Genomic DNA, 15,033 nt, shown 5'->3' on the forward strand with positions numbered 1-15,033 from the left:
TGTCTGGTCAAAGACTGCACTGCGTTTATACAATCTCTTAGTGCCTGTGGTGAACATGCAGAATAACGCTCCAGAAAGTAATCCACATCATCCTCTAATAACCATACCAGGGACTCTACCTGGTCGGCACTAAATGGCGGCAAAAATTCATCCCTGCATTCGGGGGTACCAGATGAAACCAACTCAGCACAAACCTGAATAAATGGCTGCACCTCAGAGAATTCTGTGCCCTGATCTACTAGAACATGAGCGATCCGTATACACTCTAGTAGTTGATCCCGGGGATACTCCTTCAGAGTCTGATAAGCATACTCTCTGTCATCAAACACTAGCAGATATAAATACACAACCTCATCCAGATCCATCCTTCCCAGCAACAAGCCAAGATGGCTTCCCTGTGCAGCCACTTCTGGTCAGGATTGGCCTTGGTGTAATGTCAGGGCTCCGGGTATGACCAGAGGTATGTGAACTGACGCAGGGAAATGCAGGCTTCAGATAAGTTATAAACAATATAATTTATTAAAGACTAACAATACAAACATAAACGCAGTGCAATACTAAAACATAACACAGTGCAAACGAACCAAACCACCCACAGATAACAAAACATACAGTGCGAGCGTAGTCAGGCCGGCCGGGTCAATAACAATCGGGCAGGTAGGAACAGAAGGATCAGGCAGAGAGTAGTCAGGTCACAAGCCGGGTACAGCAACTAACGGGCAGGTAGGTACAGGGGGTCAGGCAGAGAATGGTCGGGGTCACAAGCCAGGGATCAAACAGGAGAAGTCAGCAGAGGTCCGGATCAGGCAGGGTCAGCAACGAATCAGTCAGACAGGAACAGGAACAGGAACAGGGGCCCATAGAAAAGCACACACCAAGGCCCAGACTGCAGGTCTGGTCATCCCTTAAATACACCTGCATAATCAGTTTCAGGTGTTTGGCTGGCTGCAGGGTTGAGTCTCTGATTGCTGAGAGCACCCGCTGGCCAGCCCTGGTACTGCAGCCCACAAGGCAGGTGAGTTCCACCATTACTGGCAAGTCCATTCCTGACAGTGTGTTATATGTTCCACCAATTGAAATAAATGTCTCTTAAAATACTGTGTGCTCTTGTGTGATCAGACAGATCAAGGGTTGCTCTCACCTAGTTCCTTTGGAAGTCACGTAATTGGCAACAAAATGCGTAGGGGCGGGGCTTATTGGATGACGCTGGAGAACTATACTGAGGCGAGTGTGTTATATAGACATGTGCAAAATGAAAAAATGTTTTTGTTTTATTTTGATTCGTTGTTTGACTAACTTTGTTTCGTCTGATTAGTTAAATTAATTTAATTCATTTTTCGGAATTCGTTTCATTTATTCAAATTTGACTGAGTTCGAAATTTCAAATGGATTCGAAAATAATTCCAATGGATTTGAAAAGAATTCTAATAGATTCGATAATAATTCCAACGTTCCAATTCACAATCCATATGTGCTTTTGATGGTATATGGGCTATATGAAAAGTTGCATGACCATATTGGAAATTTCTATTTCAGCTAAATTTTCACAGTGCCTTTGTTGATCACTACTGACGTCACCATAGCCCAGCTCACAATTTTTTGTAAAGTATTTTAGTCTTTTCTAATCTTTTCTACTCTTTTCTATCATTTTATATTTTATTCTAATATATTCTGTTCAAATTCATTCTATTCAAAATTCAAATTTTGAAGGCATGATTGAAAAAAAAAAGAAGAAATGTCTGCCAGAAAAAGTGTGTGGTACACCCACCATTCGAACATATCACCCTGCATCCACCCACTTCTAATGTTGGGCATACATGAAATGTATGAACCCAACAGATTCTTCTAGGCACATCGATCGATGTGGATGGAGAAATTGCTGCCAAAATTTTTTAAATTTTTAAATATAGGAGCATAGGAGCGATCCACCCACCGACCTACCCAGTCCCCTATGCTTGGGCATATATGTTCTTTTTTAACTGGATTCAAAATCTCATCCAGCAGCGCTGCACACTGTCAGGAATGGACTGGCCAGCAATGGTGGGACTCACCTGCCTTATGAGCTGCAGTACCAGGGCTGGCCAGCGGGTGCTCCCAGCAATCAGAGACTCAACCTTGCAGCAAGTCAAACACCTGGAACTGATTATACTGGTGTATTTAAGGGATGGCCAGACCTGCAGACTCTGCCTTGGTGTGTGTTTCTCCTGGGCCCTGTATCCTGTTCCTGCTTCCTGTTCCTGTTCCTGTCTGATTCGTTGCTGACCCTGCTCTGATCCCTGGCTTTGTCTGACCATTCTCCTGCTCCTGATCCCTGGCTTGTCTGACCATTCTCCTCTGCCTGACCCTCTGTACCACACTGCCCGCTACCTGCTGAACCTGGCTTGTGACCCCGACCATTCTCCGCTTGCTCCCCCTGTACCTACCTGCCCGATTGATATTGACCCGGCCTGCCTGACGACGCTTGCATTGTATGTACTGTTATCTGTGGGTGGTTGGTTGGTTTGTTTGCACTGTGTTATGTTTTAGTATTGCACTGCGTTTATGTTTGTATGGTTAGTGTTAATAAATTACATTGTTTATAACATATCTGAAGTCTGCGTTTCCCTGCGTCAGTCACACACCTCTGGTCATACCCGGGAGCCCTGACATTACACCAAGGCCAATCCTGACCAGAAGTGGCTGCACAGGGAAGCCATCTTGGTTTGTTGATGGGAAGGATGGATCTTGATGAGGTTGTGTATTTATATCTGCTAGTGTTTGATGACAGAGAGTATGCTTATCAAACTCTGAAGGAGTATCCCCGGGATGAACTGCTAGAATGTATACGGCTCGCTCATGTTCTAGTAGATCAGGGCACAGAATTCTCTGAGGTGCAGCCATTGATTCAGATTTGTGCGGAGTTGGTTTCATCTGGTACCCCCGAAAGCAGGGATGAATTTTTGCCGCCATTTAGTGCTGACCAGGTAGAGTCCCTGGTATGGTTATTAGAGGATGATGTGGATTGCTTCTTGGAGCATTATGCTGCATGTTCACCACAGATACTAAGAGATTGTATAAACGCAGTGCAGTCTTTGGTCAGACAGGCTTTGTGTAAGCTCAGCTTTGTTCAACCCATACTGCAGACATGGACAGATTTGTTGCACCCAGCCTCAGTCAGCCTACAAAAACCCAGTCCTGCTTCTAATCTATTTCCTCAAAGCTCTATTCCTGCATTCCCAACAGCTCCTCCTGCCCTGCTATCTACCGCATGTCAGTACCCTGTTCCCACTCGCTGCACCTATCCTGCCTTTAACCCTATAAAAAAGCCCTCTGTAGCAACTGCTCCCTCCTCTGTTCCATCCTCCAGCTCTTCTCTGTCTCCAGCTGCTCCATTCGTTTGCAGACCTGCGTTTACTTGCAGTGCTCCAGTAGTTAAAACCAGAAAAAAGCGAAAATTCTTTCCAACCAATACCATCCTGCCAGTATCCAAACCGGTCAGCCTGCCATCTGAGAACCTGCCTTCCGTGGTTCAGCCTGGTGCCTCGGCACCCGCACTTCAGCCTGAGGTCTTTACCCAGCCTGATGCCTGTACCCAGCCTGATGCCTGTACCCAGCCTGATGCCTGTCTTCAGCCTGATGCCTGTCTTCAGCCTGATGCCTCTCTTCAGCCTGATGCCTCTCTTCAGCCTAATGCCTCTCTTCAGCCTGATGCCTCTACTCAGCCTGATGCCTCCACTCAGCCTGATGCCTCTACCCAGCATGATGAACTGATCCAGCCTGATGATCCTATTAGGCCAGTTGACTCGATGCCCGCTGTTGATCCAGATAATCCGGTACCTGATCCGGTGCCCGCTGTCGTGCCAATTGACTCAGAGCCCGCTGTCGTACCTGGTGACTCGGTGCCCACTGCCTTGCCAGATGACGCGGTGCCCGCTGGCGAGCCACATGACCTGATGCCTGGTGACCCAGTGCCCGCTGTCATACCTGGTGACCCAATGCCCGCTGTCGAGCCAGACGATCCAATGCCTGGTGACCCGGTGCCCACTGCCTTGCCAGATGACGTGGTGCCCGCTGTTGAGCCAAATGACCTGATGCCTGGTGACCCGATGCCCGCTGTCCAGCCAGACGATCCAATGTCTGACCCAGTGCCAGCGGTCATACCAGTTGACTCGGAGCCCACTGCCTTGCCCGATGACGCGGTACCCGCTGTCGAGCCAAATGACCTGATGCCTGGTGACCCGATGCCCGCTGTCGAGCCAGACGATCCAATGCCTGGTGACCCGGTGCCCACTGCCTTGCCAGATGACGCGGTGCCCGCTGGCAAGCCAAATGACCTGATGCCTGGTGACCCAGTGCCCGCTGTCATACCTGGTGACCCGATGCCCGCTGTCGAGCCAGACAATCCGGTACCTGATGACCCGGTGCCCGCTGTCGTGCCAATTGACTCAGAGCCCACTGTCGTGCCTGGTGACTTGGTGCCCACTGTCTTGCCAGATGACGCGGTGCCCGCTGTCGAGCCACATGACCTGATGCCTGGTGACCCGATGCCCGCTGTCCAGCCAGACGATCCAATGTCTGACCCAGTGCCCGCGGTCATACCAGTTGACTCGGAGCCCACTGCCTTGCCAGATGACGCGGTGCCTGCTGTCGAGCCAAATGACCTGATGCCGGGTGACCCGATGCCCGCTGTCCAGCCAGACGATCCAATGTCTGACCCAGTGCCAGCGGTCATGCCAGTTGACTCGGAGCCCACTGTCGTGCCTGGTGACTCGGTACCCGCCGCTCCGCCTGGGGGCCCGAGACCTGTCGTTCCGCCTGGGGGTCCAGTGCCCGCCGCTCCGCCTGGGGGCCTGAGACCTGTCGCTCCGCCTGGGGGCCTGAGACCTGTCGCTCCGCCTGGGGGCCCGAGACCTGTCGCTCCGCCTGGGGGCCCGAGACCTGTCGCTCCGCCTGGGGGCCCGATGCCTGTCGCCCCGCCTGGGGCCCGATGCCTGTCGCCCCGCCTGGGGGCCCGATGCCTGTCGCCCCGCCTGGGGGCCCGATGCCTGTCGCCCCACCTGGGGGCCCGATGCCTGTCGCCCCTCCTGGGGGCCCGATGCCTGTCGCCCCGCCTGGGGGCCCGAGACCTGTCGCTTCGCCTGGGGTCCGGCGCCCGCCGCTCCGCCTGGGGGTCCGGCGCCCGCCGCTCCGCCTGGGGGTCCGGCGCCCGCCGCTCCACCTGGGGGCCCGAGACCTGTCGCTCCGCCTGGGGGTCTGGCGCCCGCCGCTCCGCCTGGGGGCCTGAGACCTGTCGCTCCGCCTGGGGGCCTGAGACCTGTCGCTCCGCCTGGGGGTCCAGCGCCCGCCGCTCCGCCTGGGGGTCCGAGACCTGTCGCTCCGCCTGGGGGTCCGGCGCCCGCCGCTCCGCCTGGGGGCCCAATGCCTGTTGCCCCGCCTGGGGGCCCGATGCCTGTCGCCCCGCCTGGGGGCCCGAGACCTGTTGCTCCGCCTGGGGGTCCGGCGCCCGCCGCTCCGCCTGGGGGTCCGGCGCCCGCCGCTCCGCCTGGGGGTCCGGGGCCCGCTGCTCCACCTGGGGGCCCGATGCCTGTTGCCCCGCCTGGGGGCCCGATGCCTGTCGCCCCGCCTGGGGGCTCGATGCCTGTCGCCCCGCCTGGGGGCCCGATGCCTGTCGCCCCTCCTGGGGGCCCGATGCCTGTCGCCCCGCCCGGGGGCCCGAGACCTGTCGCTTCGCCTGGGGGTCCGGCGCCCGCCACTCCGCCTGGGGGCCCGAGACCTGTCGCTCGCCTGGGGGTCCGGCGCCCGCCGCTCCGCCTGGGGACCCGAGACCTGTCGCTCCGCCTGGGGGTCTGGCGCCCGCCGCTCCGCCTGGGGGCCTGAGACCTGTCGCTCCGCCTGGGGGCCTGAGACCTGTCGCTCCGCCTGGGGGTCCAGCGCCCGCCGCTCCACCTGGGGGCCCGAGACCTGTCGCTCCGCCTGGGGGTCCGGCGCCCGCCGCTCCGCCTGGGGGTCCGAGACCTGTCGCTCCGCCTGGGGGTCCGGCGCCCGCCGCTCCGCCTGGGGGCCCGATGCCTGTTGCCCCGCCTGGGGGCCCGATGCCTGTCGCCCTGCCTGGGGGCCCGAGACCTGTCGCTCCGCCTGGGGGTCCGGCGCCCGCCGCTCCGCCTGGGGGCCCGAGACCTGTCGCTTCGCCTGGGGGTCCGGCGCCCGCCGCTCTGCCTGGGGGCCCGAGACCTGTTGCTCCGCCTGGGGGCCCGGCGCCTGTCGCCCCGCCCGGGGGCCCAGTGCCTGCTGCTCCGCCTGGTGGCCCGGTGCCTGCTGCTCCGCCTGGTGGCCCACTGCCTGCTGCTTCGCCTGGTAATCCGATGTGCCTCTGCCCGGAGTCCAGCCCGATGTGCCTCTGCCCGGAGTCCAGCCCGATGTGCCTCTGCCCAGGGTCCAGCCCGATGTGCCTCTGCCCGGAGTCCATCCCGATGTGCCTCTGCCCGGAGTCCATCCCGGTGTGCCTCTGCCCGGAGTCCAGCCCGGTGTGCTCTGCCCGGTGTGCCCCTGCCCGGTGTACCGCTGCCCGGAGTCCTGCCCGGTGTGCCAGTCTTTGATATCCCGCCAGTTACCAGACCCGGGCGGTGGAACATTTTGCCCAGCTAGGACTGTTTGGAGCGTCCTGAGGGGGGGGGTACTGTCAGGAATGGACTGGCCAGCAATGGTGGGACTCACCTGCCTTATGAGCTGCAGTACCAGGGCTGGCCAGCGGGTGCTCCCAGCAATCAGAGACTCAACCTTGCAGCCAGTCAAACACCTGGAACTGATTATACTGGTGTATTTAAGGGATGGCCAGACCTGCAGACTCTGCCTTGGTGTGTGTTTCTCCTGGGCCCTGTATCCTGTTCCTGCTCCTTGTTCCTGTCTGATTCGTTGCTGACCCTGCTCTGATCCCTGGCTTTGTCTGACCATTCTCCTGCTCCTGATCCCTGGCTTGTCTGACCATTCTCCTCTGCCTGACCCTCTTTACCACGCTGCCCGCTACCTGCTGAACCTGGCTTGTGACCCCGACCATTCTCCGCTTGCTCCCCCTGTACCTACCTGCCCGATTGATATTGACCCGGCCTGCCTGACGACGCTTGCATTGTATGTACTGTCATCTGTGGGTGGTTGGTTTGGTTTGTTTGCACTGTGTTATGTTTTAGTATTGCACTGCGTTTATGTTTGTATTGTTAGTGTTAATAAATTATATTGTTTATAACATATCTGAAGTCTGCGTTTCCCTGCGTCAGTCACACACCTCTGGTCATACCCGGGAGCCCTGACACACACATTGATGTATATTGTGGGAGCACACCCTGTTGCAGTTAGAATAAACAGATTGGTGCTGCAGCTGGATGGCATTCCTGCAAAGAAAACAACAATGGTTAACTGGAGGAAAGTATTTCAGGCATCAACTACTCTTTCAGTAAAATAGTACTTTCTGAGATTAAACTTCTCTAAACTAATCAGAGGTAGTTAGCCAGTCAACAATAAATAGTTTCAAACATGCTTGGGGCAAGCATAGATCTATACTCAGACAAAAGTTAACAAAAAAAAACAACTCCCCCCCCCCCCCCCCAAAAAGAAAAAAAAACACGGACAGACTCAATGGACCACTCCCACTTGTTCTTTTTTCACTTTTCTATGTTTAATAATGAAACAGTAACTCAATAAAATGACAACTATTTTTGTTTTTTAGTTTTTTTTTTTTATTTGTGGGTTCTTTTTACCTTTTTTTAACTGTAAACTTTCCAGAATGTTAGGCTCTCTCCAAATGTGATAGCCAGTTTCCTGAGAGCTCCATGTCAGCACAGCTGGGTAAGGGCCCTGCCCAGGGGCGGACTGACCATTTGGAAACTTGGGCACTGCCCGAGGGCCCGGGGTCAGTAGGGGGCCCCATGAGATGCCCCTGGTACCTTTTTCATAGGCTTTTTTGAGTTTGGGCAAGGACACAGGGGCCCCATGATCCCCTATTGCCCGGGGGCCCGATGAGTTGTCAGTCCGCCCCTGGCCCTGCCCCCCCATGCTTCCAGGACCTAACTCATAAATTTGAGCCCACCTGCAGCCTCAGTGTTCCTCTTTTTTTTCCTCCCATTTACAGGACCTAGGCGTTCTCCTCTACCTAGCTGGTCTAAAGGGCTAGCTGTCCATCCATGCACGTGGGTTTCAGCTGGAATTGGTCCCTGGTTTACCAGCAAAATGACTCATAATCCAGGGAGCCCCGCTGCTGATCTTCAGGGTGTCTTTTACCATGGCTAACAGCCTTGTCTGGGGTCTGTTGGGTCCATGTGAAGAGGGCAGTGGTGTCAGCAGAATCTCCCCTAGGCATGTACACCCACACAGTACCAGTGTTTACAGTCGGATGTCGGAGGTTGGGTGAGCTAAATTTAAAAATGCTTTGTATCCAAATGAATACTGCATTGCTAGGTATTGTTATGCCTTGCTCCCTGCAGCTGCTTTGCATACCCTGAGCTCCTCCACAGAGTACTCTGCATAACAGGTGCACAAAATAATACTGTTGGAGCCTTCTCTTTCTCTTGTTTGCTTTACTGTTGTGCCATTATGCCAACCCCCTGAAAAGACCAGCATTCCCAGAGAAGTTAGAGGAGTCACCTGTAGATGACTACTGTAGCCAGAAGTTGATGTCAACAATTCCCTTGGATGGTTTGTGTACATTGCAGAATATTATTGTAATACTGTTGCATATTCCTACCTTTTGTTGCTCTTCTTAACAACATTTTCATTACCTTGCCTCTAGCAGGGCAAAGTTTGGTTCATTAACCAACTAATGAAATCTGGCTGTGTTTGTAAGCTGCAGTATCAACCACCATCTAGCAGTTGTTAACCTTTTAGGGTTTGTTACTAAGCAAGCTATTTTCTACTTCTTTACATTATTACTATTTTGTTTTTCTTTAGCTTCTTAAGTGTCAGGCAAAACGCTGTGAAAGGATTATCTAGTTTGGCAATGTGCAGTCTCAGAGCTTTCCCAAACAAAACAACCCTCTTCAGACTTTTAAAAAAGATGACACAGATGAATATGACTGTATGATGAACAATAAAGTAGGTGTTTCACTCACCCTGTAAAGGTGCTATATGTTCTAGCAATGAGCAGTCTCATAGCCTTTCCAAGGCAAAACAGCCTCTTCAGACTCTCCAGAGGGGAAGAGACAGATGAACATGATGGTATGAATCTTGCTTGTTCAAGCAACCAGAAATGAGGATGATGACACCTAACTTGTTGTCACATTCATTAAACAGGTAGCCAGTACACTCAAAAGGAGTTGTTTCCACTCACCCTGTGAAAGGGTTAAATGTTCTGGCAGTTAGAAGTCTCAGCAGTGCAGGCAAGACAGCCTCTTCAGACTCTATGACCAGGAAGATGCAGACAGGCATAACTGTATGTATCCTGCTGGTTTAAGCAGCCAGGGATAGAGATGATGACACCTAACAGGATGTCACATTCAATAAAAAAATTGTCAGTACACTCTAAAGGATTAATTTCCACTTACCCTTTGAAAGGGTTATCTGCTTTGGCAATGAGAAGCGGCCTAGCCTTCCCAAGCAAAAAATCCCTCTTGATAGTTTCCACAGAGGATGATGCGGTTGGACATGACTGCATGAGTACTGCTTTGTTCAAGCAACCAAGGATAAAGATGATGACACCTAACAGGTTGTCACATGGAGCTAATACAATCTAAAGGAATGTTTGCACTCACACTTTGAAGGGGTTATCTATTCTATCAATGCGCAGTCTCCTGGCCTTCCTGGCAAACAATCCTTTTTAGACTCTTCCAAAAGAATCAGAAGAGCATGATTGTATGGGCCCTGCTGGTTCAAACAGCCAGGGATAAAGAAGTTGACACCTAACAAGTTATCAAATTCATCGACCATGTGGTCAATACATTCTAAATGAGTTGCTTCCTCTCACCTTGTGAAGGGGTCATCTATTTTGCCAATCAGCAGTCTCAGAACCTTCTCAGGCAAATCAGCCCTTGCCAGATTCATCCAAAGAACATGTGGATGAACATGACTGTCTGATTCCTGCTTTGTTCAAGTAGACAGTGGTTAGGATGATAGTGACCAAATTGTCACAATTCATTAAGCATGTGGTCAAGACACTTTAAAGGAATTGCTGAATTATCCTTCCGCAAGGGCCATCCATTCTGGCAATGTCCAGTCTTCCTTTTAGGACCATTATAACTGGTCTCAGAGTCTTCTCAAGCCAATAAATCATCTTCCGTCCCTTCTGAACAAGAATTTGAGGGTGACCTTTGTCCAGATTTTTGACTCCTCCTATTGTAAGGTTGATTAAATTATTAAATAGAAGCAAAGCTATGGAAGTATTTCAAGTGCCTCCAGAGGATGGCTTGACAACTACCTTTATGGAGACTGAATCAAGTGCTCATTCTACAAGATTGGAGCATGTTGTCACAGCAGGATGTCAAGAGGTTTGAATCATCCCTTTGGTCAGTGTGCCCCTTATCGAACTGGCCAGATACGTGACTTTACTGCTAGAAGATGCTGTGGCCTTCAAGGAGTTACTCAATCACCATATTGTTCTTGATCTTAGAAGGTGAAGCTTAAATTAATAGTGCTCAGTTTGGTTTCCTGCCTCAAGATGAACATCTGTTGAGTTAAAGAAGACTGAAGTTCAAGAGTCAGTTTCCACGCTCACTCCAGAGAGGGTGGCTTCTGCATTTCTGGCTGGTAGAAAAAACAAGCACATAATCCAAGAAGTCAGCAAAGAGCTTCATATCAGGATGCTTGCTGGTATTTTGGGCATTGTGCTATCCATATATGTCTTATGGGCACTTGGTGGCTCCTCTTTGGACATAGTTACAGCTTTGGTGATGGACACATGGTCACTCAAGTCGTGCATTTCAGGAAATATTTGGGAGATCTTTCATTCTGCATGTCCGTCTTAGATTGGCTGCATAAATCACCTCACTCCAGCAGGCCAGTTAGGCTCAGTTGAACTCTCACAACAATAAAGCAAAAACAGGCCACCAAAAATGACACAAATTACCGGTGTCATTAGCATATCTCCGACTCACTTGTATAAGTGTGGATACAAAAACCCAAAAACTACATACTAAACAATATGGTAGTGTGACAAGAACACCCCTACCTAAAAAAGCAGGTTACTAGATGATCCACGCGGAGTAATATGAATTCAAAAGAATTTTAACAATACTTTATTTGATCACATAGATCATAGGGAGGTTAAACATAAGCACGGTGTACATATGAAAAAAATAAAATCATGTTAAAAAACACTTAGCGTCTTCAATTTAGGGTCATCTTAGCAAATAGAGCACCATATAAGGCAGAGTTGTGTAATGATGCGATAGTTATCCTGGATTTCCGTGGGTTTCCCACTTAAATTCGAGTAAACCATGTGTTCAACAGATGTGTTCCCCATATATGTCAGGGACCTCCTGGAATGTAAGAGCTGGAACACAAAAATACATAATGTATGTATAGGAATATGAAAACCAATTCACATCCAAAAATCACCAGGCCTCCCTCCACATTAGTCAATGGATACTACTATTACCTTCTCAATAATGAGACTATCATGCCCGCTTCTCAAATGTAGGGACTTCCTGGATAGCCACCCCAAGTAAAACAAGGTCCACAGTACCAAATGATTCTGAGGATATATATAGAGAAAAATGATAAATATATAGATCATAGGCATCAAGTGACCCCGAAAACAAAACACACACAAAATGTGGATATATTACCATCAATAAAGATCAAGAAGACTCCTGTCAACTTGAAATAGGATCAGGTCCTTGATGCTTTTACAAAAATGCATATGGGGGTGAGGAGCCAGGTAGTCACAGTGCGTGGATTCCAAACACATATATAGTGTGTATGTAGCATATAGCAGGCCGTAGATACCTGAGTTTAATATACCCAATACAGGGTTTCCAAAAATTGCTCAATTAGAGAAGGTTATTGCGGTTTTATAAGGATGTGGCTATGTCACAGCAAAAAATGCCTGAATAGGATAGCGTATAATATATACATGTAGATTATCCTCCAAAGAGGGTTTCCAAAAAATTCCCCGAGTATACAGGGTAAATTAGGCCCATAAAACATGCCCTATTGCCACCATATAGGCTCTATAAATCTCAACAGCCGTAAGCTTTAAATAACTTGCCACCGGTGGAAGGTATGTTTCCCTGAGGGATTGCCGTTTTGCGAACCGCTGTAATAGTAGCCCAGTGGTAGTTCTCAGAGGGTCTTGGGCCTTCCTAGCAGGGAGCTGTGACACCGCCGTTCCTTCCCGCCTCGTGGGCGCCGCACCCAGTGAAGACGCCGAGCGTAGTGACGTCAATACGTTGACGCGTTTCGTCCGCCAATCACCGCAGACTTCGTCAGAACTGGGAGGGGACTTCAATCCTTCGCCTTATATGGTGCACTAATTGCATACCAAGTAGTCTCCACCTCGCCATCTTGTGTTGAAAGAATATCACTACACTGAGAATATCCAAAGTGAATTAAAACACATATCTTGAATTTTAAAAGAATGATTGCTGGATATACAAGAGGAGCCTAATTGCTATAGATCAAATCATCCTCTAAGAGGATAATAAAAAGGAGATTATTATAAACATATTTCTTGTTCACACTGGGAAACATCAAGACCAGGTCCAGCCACCAGGATCTCAAATATCAGTCCTATTATTATCATGCTCACCACCCAAAAGGAATAGAGAAGATTGCATAGTTAGATTCATATTTCATAGTTCAGTTGAACTCTCACCTCCTTTCAAGTCGGGTTTCTGGACTGGTAGCAGTCAGAGGGTCTAGGTCAGAAGATATGGATTACGCCCTGTATGAAAGCGAACCTAAACTTGTGGTTGGAGAAGCTGAATCTTCTGCAATGTTATTTCCATCTGATTACCAAGTGGCTGCTGATGCAGTAAGACACCAGCAAAATAGTTGGAGAGCCCTAATTCAGGAGAAATGGGCTCAGGACAAATGGCCTTTTTGAAGAGTCCAAGATCGTGTCCAAAATCCTGGAGTTAAGAATGTAATTTCAGGCTCTCCTAGCCTTCAGTCACCTCATCCAGGGTGGACCTGTCCTGGTGATGTTAGACAGCACACAGACTGTTACCTTCATCTGGAAACAAGGGGGCACTCAGTGTCTCCCTCCTAAAGGAGGTTTCTCTGATTCTAGAGTTTGCCAAAGTCAATATCCTGCAGCTATCTGCGGCCTGTGTACCCGGTCGGAAGAATCTTTAGGCAAAAATTTGTCCAGGTCAACCCTGGACGACAATGAATGGTCCAGACCACTGTAAGTCTTTTGAGAACAAAGGGGCTTGATAATCTCTTCCAGAGGTAGACTTGTTCACATCCCCAGTCAACACCAAGTTGCTGAACTTCTATTCCAGGGTCCAGCATCCACAAGCAATCTGGGTGGAGCTGCTGATCGCAGAGTGGATCTCCAGGACAGCTTATACCTTTCATCCTCTCCCTCTGATTCTCAGCTTCCTGCTGAAGCTGTGGCAGGGGAATGTGATAGTTCTGGTGGTGATCCCAGATTGGTCGAAGGGGCCTTGGTACCCTCTGCCCCTCCTAATGAGTGTCAAGGATCCACTCTCCACTCCCTCTGCTGGTAAGATCGGATCTTCCCTAAAGTCCCATTCATCCAGCACCTGACAGACTCAAGCTCATGGCTTGGGTCTTGAGAGGCAGAGGCTAATAGTTCTTGAGTTCTCTAGAAAGGTTGTGAATACTCTTATGAAAGCAAAGAAGAACAGCACTAACAGTGTCTTTAGTAGAATATGATATAAATTCACAGGATTGCTGCTGATCAACGTTTTACACTGGGATCTTCACAAATCTGTCACATTCTGAAGTTTCTGCAGGCGGGGCTTGATTTAGGTTCATACGTAAGTATGCGATGGGCCCACATTTCATTATATTCTCATTTCAGTATAAAAGAGGCACACATTAATATGTACTGTACATGAATTTGGCAAATGTACTTCTTTTTTTACTGTCTTGAAAACAAAGACGTAATTGCTGTAAATGCGTTTAGTGTTATTCATTTTTGACATGGATCTTTTATTATGGAGCTGGTGGATAAGCTCATTCAAGTGAAAACTGTGTCCCTAACAACATCCCTTGGCAACATAGAGTGTTTTTTCTGCCCTTATGGGCCTTCAGGCTCTGTGTGGCCCTACTAACCAACTTCCTGCTTCAATATAAGCAAACTTCCCTCTGTTTTCAGGAGTGTGGAGAGGGTGGGGGCATTCACAAGGGACACGTCTTATCGATTGTAACTAGGGCAATTCAAGAGCTTCCTTGGCAGTAAGGCTTGTAATGACCTTGCAGTGGGATAGCATTTGTAGGCAAGTGCCTAGAATGCTAATTTTTGATTGTCTCTTATGGGGTTAATGTCTGATGACTTTAAAATTAACATCTGCCTTTTGGCCTGTGGGGCTTCCTGTACTTGGGGATATTTAAACAGGAAGGGGTTGGGCCAGGGTCGGTTGGCTGGACATGGAAGTGAGAAGAACAATACATGTCGAGATGTTGCCTCTTAGTGGGACCCTGAAACAATGCACCATTGGTTGGAAATTACTACAAGTTATAGATGGGAACACCACCTCATAGCCCAAGTCCAGCTTAGTATATAAAAAGGGAAACAAGGAACACCACGTTTGTTAAACTGTAACATTGGTTATGAGACTAATGTTAACTGTAATGTGGAGATGAAAAGGAACTGTTACTTGTTGCCTTTATTCAAGTAAAGAGAGTTTTGATTAACCACTTCAAGTCCGGAGACTTTCACCCCCTTCCTGTCCAGGTCAACTTTCAGCTTTCAGTGCTATCACACTTTGAATGACAATTGCACGGTCATGCAACACTGTACCCATATGAATTTTTCAGCATTTTTTTGAGACAGATAAAGCTTTATTTTGGTATTTATTCACCACTGGGATTTTTATTTTTTTTTGCTATGTAAATGAAAAAGTCCAAACATTTTGAAAAAAGGTGTTTTTTTCCTATACA

At 49.6% G+C, this 15,033-nt stretch overlaps 1 long non-coding RNA gene across 1 annotated transcript; it reads right to left on the bottom strand.

Moving 5' to 3' along the window:
- Positions 1-11,178: 11,178 nt before the first annotated feature.
- Positions 11,179-11,808, bottom strand: LOC149467196 (uncharacterized). The gene is made up of 3 exons (XR_016312002.1): positions 11,748-11,808; positions 11,558-11,653; positions 11,179-11,452 (listed from the first exon to the last, which is right to left on the bottom strand). It is a non-coding gene; the product is annotated as an uncharacterized LOC149467196 (long non-coding RNA).
- Between the last annotated feature and the right edge of the window lie 3,225 nt (positions 11,809-15,033).

The sequence above is a fragment of the Staurois parvus genome, unplaced genomic scaffold, assembly GCF_062004578.1.
Source record: "Staurois parvus isolate SC_StPar_1 unplaced genomic scaffold, SC_StPar_1.0 ptg000120l, whole genome shotgun sequence".
Classification (NCBI taxonomy): domain Eukaryota; kingdom Metazoa; phylum Chordata; class Amphibia; order Anura; family Ranidae; genus Staurois; species Staurois parvus.